This window comes from Zonotrichia leucophrys, chromosome 12 (genome assembly GCF_028769735.1).
Source record: "Zonotrichia leucophrys gambelii isolate GWCS_2022_RI chromosome 12, RI_Zleu_2.0, whole genome shotgun sequence".
Taxonomy (NCBI): domain Eukaryota; kingdom Metazoa; phylum Chordata; class Aves; order Passeriformes; family Passerellidae; genus Zonotrichia; species Zonotrichia leucophrys.
In genome coordinates, this window is record NC_088182.1 from 1116520 (window position 1) to 1122004 (window position 5485).

At 47.4% G+C, this 5485-nt stretch overlaps 1 long non-coding RNA gene across 1 annotated transcript; it reads left to right on the forward strand.

Annotated features, from left to right (window-relative positions):
* Positions 1–1550: 1550 nt before the first annotated feature.
* Positions 1551–2303, forward strand: LOC135453432 (uncharacterized). Its single transcript, XR_010441858.1, has 2 exons — positions 1551–1773; positions 1902–2303. It is a non-coding gene; the product is annotated as an uncharacterized LOC135453432 (long non-coding RNA).
* Positions 2304–5485: the final 3182 nt, after the last annotated feature.

The following is a 5485-nucleotide window of genomic DNA, read 5'->3' on the forward strand; positions in this document are numbered from 1 at the left end:
TTTAAACCTGCTAAGGAGGCCCAATTAAAGATAGAGCAGACAGAACAGCCTGTTGCTCTATTCCAGGGTAGGGGATGCAAAGAATTAAAAGGTAACATTAAAATGAAAAATGCATCAAGAGCCTCTTGCAGTTCCAGTGCAAGGTGGGAGCTGCTGTTCCACATTCCCGGCCATGGGGAGGAGGAGATTGCATCTCCAGGCAGCCGGGTGGGCAGGGAACAGCTGAGCACAAAGGGGATTAATGGCAGGTCACTTAAAGGGTTTGTGGGAGGTTAATCGGGGAAAAGCACTCAGGTAATTCCCATCAAAAAATCCCCAAAGCCTCTGCTGCAAGTCCAGCTCCAGGAGAGGAAGATGGGATCAGAGCAGCAAACAGGATTGGGGTTGTACAGAGAGCACAAATCTGCTCTAAACCAGATAAATAAAGATGCTGAGGTCCCCTCTGAGGGGACAAAGAGGAAATGATTGCTTTGGGAGGTCAGGGCAGAGCTCCCAAAATCCACTGAGCAGCAGAAACAGCTCAGGGCTCCCTCCCAAACCCCAGCTAACCCTGCCCTGCCCAGCAGATTTAGGCATTCACATTTATGGGGACATCACCACATTTCCATCCACCTGCATTTGCAATGTCAAGAGGAAAGGAAAATGCTCTTTTTCCAGCAGCTTTGAGAACTTTTTGCCCCAGAAGCTCCCCTGGCCCAGCTCCTGTGCCCAGGCAGGAGCAGCTCCAGCTCCTTCCTCCTCTCACCGCATTGCAAACAATTTCCATAGAAACTGGAAACATTCCCCAAACCAACAGAGGCTCCCTTCTTTCCAGCAATTATCTTAAGGTCTGATTTGCATTTTAAATGTCACCTGTATAAATTAAAACTGTTTACTGCTCGCAGTGTCATTATTCTGAGTCATCTGGCAACAGGCAGCCACAGGCTGGCTTTGTTTGCAGCAGAAAGCGGCACACGAGAGCATCCCCTGGAGCACTGCGGGGCTGCTGCCCTGCCCAGGTGCCGGCAGCTCCTCGGGCTGTGAAATGTTCCCTTGCTCCCTGCTCTCACTCGTTGTGGCAGCGGAGCTGTGGCAGAGCATCCTTGGGGCCCATTGCAGCTGCTCTGTCCTGGGGATCCCAGCAAGCAGAGCCCCCACTCCCCACCTCTGCATTCTCCTGCATTCGTTTTTTAAAACTTGCACTCATTTGTAGGTTATAAATGACTTTTTTTTTGTTATAGTAAACTTCAAGGACAAACAGATCATCTGTGCATTAGAGGAGTTTGAAATCCACTTTGATAATCAGCACAAGCAGGCTGCGCTCCTGATGGGTCACTGGCAAACTGGGAGGCTCCCAGTTCAGACTGGAGCCCCCTCCCGATGCACAGAGCCCACAGGTGAGGCCAGCCCTGAATTCCTGTCCTGGCCAGGGAGGCTCTGCTCCCGGGATCACACCCCCAGTTTGGCTGATGGATTCCTCATTCCTCATTTCACTGAGCTGGGAAAACACTCCCAAGGCCATCAGTGCAGCCTTTGACCAATCCCCACCTTCCCAAACCATTCCCAGCACCTCCTCCCCTCATTTCAAACACCCAGGCCAGTGAAAGGCTCTCAAATCTGCCCTGCTCAGAGCAATGTCCCCAAATTTTCGGTGGGAAAAGCAGAGTCCAGCCAAGTTACCTGTACAGAGGGATGGGAACAAGCAGCAGTGATGAGGAGCAGTTTTCCAACTTTTCACCTCAAGAAAAGCCTTTATGAAACGTCCCTCAAAGCCAGGAGAAGCTGGAAGGGCAGGTCCTAACCCGCTGCAAAACCCCTCTGATAATTACCTGCTAATTACATTCCCCTGGTTCTCATTATTTCATTGTAACAACTCCCAAACATTTTCTTCAATTACTTTCCCAATTTTTTCCATCCTTCAGACAAATTCTGGCAGTTGAACCCGACTACACTTGGGATTGGAAACTGAAGAGGAGCTGCTGAAATCACAGTTCCTGCCTGGAAATTAAAAACTGAGAGAAGAAAGACACTGCCCTTAAATATTCTCCAACCAAACCTTCAATAAAATAAATAAAGCAAAAAAAAAAGGGGAAAGGGGAAAAGGGGGGAAAGGAAACGGAAAAGGAAAAAAATCAACTGAAGGAAAAAAGAAAATAAAATTTTAAAAAAACCAAAACAAACAGAAAAACCAAACCAACAAACAAAACCACCAAACAACAAAAGCCCAAAACCCCAAATCCTTCACTTTGGGTTTTCCTCCAGCCCCTCTGGGGTTCAGGCAGGCTGTGTCCCACTGGAGCTGCCCCAGGGGTGCAACCAGTTTATTTACAGAGTTGGTTTTTATATTTAAACAGGTGTAGGGTGTGTGAGACAGGAGTTTTTAATGATAAAACCACCACAAAATGCCCAGAACAAATGGCTTTTGCTGCTGCTGTATTCATTATGCAGGCAGAGCTGGCCCTAATTAGATAATATGAGATTTCTTGGCTCACACCAAGCAATTCAGAAGAAAGAGCCTCGTTATTGATGGGACAAACCACACAAAGCAATGGAGCAGAGTTTAATAAAGCAGAGAAGTATCAAAGAGAGAAAGGTTTTAATTCTTAATAAGTAGATCCATGGGTTTCATTAACCAGCGTTCAAAGGGGTTTTTTTAGGGTTGCTTTTATTACCTAATTAATTAAAGCCTGACCAATAAGATAGATTAATCCAATGGAATTGCATCTTGCATTAATAGCAATACTAATTAATCACTGAGCTGAAGCATTCCTGTGCACTGAGGAGAAATCATCCCAGGGTGAATCTGGAGAGAAAGAGAAAAGAGAGAAAAGAGAGGGGAAGGATGGGCTGAGCATGGCTTTGGGATTTTGGTTATCATGACCAGTCCAGCTGACAAAGGGCAGGGATAAAGGTAAAATAATGAGTTAAACCCATTTTTAATGGCATTTCTGAGGTGTTAAATGTACTTTCTAACCCCTTCCAGGGATCCATCCTTGCTCTGCCCCGTGCTCCATCTCCACATCCCCAGGGTGAGCAGGGAGTGATGAACCAGGATTGAACCACAGGGGATGATCCCAACATCTGTGAGCTCCCACAAACAGCCTGAACTGCAGGGAATCCCCAGTGTGACATCAGACCTCCTGCTCTTCTCCTTATCACACACTCCCAGCCAGGAAAATAAGGGGAAAAAAGAAGAAAAAGAGAAGGAAAAGGAAGGGAAGAAAAAAAGGGAGGAAAAATAAGGAAAATAAAACAAAAAAATTTTTTAAAAAAAGGTAAAAAACCCCAAACAACCCCAGCTGTGTTGAATCAGATTTTTCTGCCACCAATGATGGATAATTATCCTGCCTGCTCTCCTCCAGCTCCCCCAGATCCCAGCTCTGCCGTGCTGCACTCAGCTGCAGGCAGGGAAGCAAAAGGAGAGGAGAGGAATCATTTGCACATAAATATTAAAAAAAGAGAATCTGTATCTCCCATATAATTTGTTTTTTCATTAAGCAGCGTCTGCGAGCACGGGGATATTTGATCTATTAAAAATGCTTATTTAAATACTCCTTCTAGAGTTAATTTTTCCTCCTGAAGGCTGCTGCAAAAGCTCCATCTCCTCTGGAACACAGCAGTGTTTGTTCAGGCCAGAGGTTTGGATTCCACACCAAGCTCTGTGCCAGAACCACGCTGCTGTCACAGCCCAGGATGGTGATCCATGGAGCTTTCCAAGAGCCATTCATGTCAGCAATGACTTAGCCCCAGCGAACATTATAAATAATTAACAGTATGCAGATTGCCATTATTGGAAAGCCCCCAGGCCTTACCCAGCGAGTAATTTCAATTATTCAAAAGTATTAATAAACCGAAATATTCTTTTTTTTTTCCACCCCTCACTTAATTTGTCTGGGTTTTTTGTATTTTAGAGCACCTGCCTCAAGTGGGGAAAAGCCAAGGGAGTTCTCCCTGTGATCTTGCAATGCCAAGGGAATTCTCTCCACTGTCTCCAGATTCCAGAGAGTGTTTCCCACAATCTCCAAATTCCAGGGAGATCTCCCCATGATCCCCAGATTTCAGAGTGTTCCCCAAAATCTCTAAACTCCAGGGAGTGCTCCCCACAATATCTAAAACCAAGAGACATGGTTTTGATCTCCCAAATCCAGGGAGTTCGAGTTCTACAATATTCCAATTCCACAATATCCCAATTCCACAATATCCCAAATCCACAATATCCCAATTCCAGGGAGTTCCCCCCACAATATCCGAGATTCAGGGAGTTCTCCCCACAATATCCCAATTCCACAATAATCCCAATTCCAGGGAGTTCTCCCCACAATATTCCAATTCCAGGGAGTTCCCCCCACAATAATCCCAATTCCAGGGAGTTCTCCCATGATCTCCACTGTCCCCAGTGCTCCCAGTCCCACCAGTTGCTCCCCATGGAGACTGGAACTCCTCCCTGGCCCCAGTAAATCCAGCCCTGATGACTAAAGCTGGGCTGGGGCTGCTCCTGAGCTCTCCTCCTCCACATCCCTGCAAAATGCCAGGCAACAAAACCTTTGGGGGAAAAAAGGTGCTTTTCAGTAAAATGGTTCCAAAGCAGTGTGGGCACAAATGAAGCTGAAGGACACACAGCAGCTCCAGGGAACATTTATTGATGTCTTTCAGGTGGATAAAGCACATAGGAGGTGATCAGGGGCACAAAATCCCTCCCAAAAAGCAGTTCCAAGCTCGGATGAAGGTGAACATCTGCAGGAATGAGAAGTGCCATGTCCTTTCCCTCTCGGAGATGCTCTGGGCAGTGCTGACCCCGCATTTTCCCGGCTGTGAATCTGCTTTTCCCGGCTGTAAATCTGCTTTTCCCGGCGCTGGGGCCAGCGGGGTTCCGGTGCTCATCCAAAGCCCCGACCCGCGGCACAAGGGAGGGCTCTGCTGGAGGCAGCCGGAGCTACAGCACCGCACTCCTCTGGCCGGCTCTGAAACCCGGCTGCTCCCAAGCATTTCACCCTAAAATGGGGGTTTTCAATCTCATCTTTGGATTTTAAATCCTGCATCACCAGCGGTCTTACTCCGCTCCAGTCTCCCAGGAAAGCGACAATGGCAGAGTGGCGTTTTTGGAGATAATTTCTGAAATGTGGGCTGGAAAAGCTGCAAGCAAAGCACTCAGAGCTGCTCAACCCTGTGGGGGCAGATGAGGCAGGTGACAAGCTAAGGAATGACAGCAAACACAGGGAGAAACCATCAGAGCTGGGGTGCTTGCCCCAAAATCAGCATTTCAGCCCCTTTACACCCACTTTAGAATTGCCTCCTAGAAATCTGAATGCAGCAAAAGTAAAGCAAGGCAAAGATCTCATCATCCAGAACCCCAGAGGAACTTTAGAACCACTGCAGAATCCCCAACCCCAGTGTTCCACAGACATCTCCCAGGAATGTGGAGTCTGATCCAGACACAGCAAATGTCCTGCCAGCCCCAACAGCCTCTCACCAGCGCTGCAAACCAGGAATCAGCACAGAGATAATG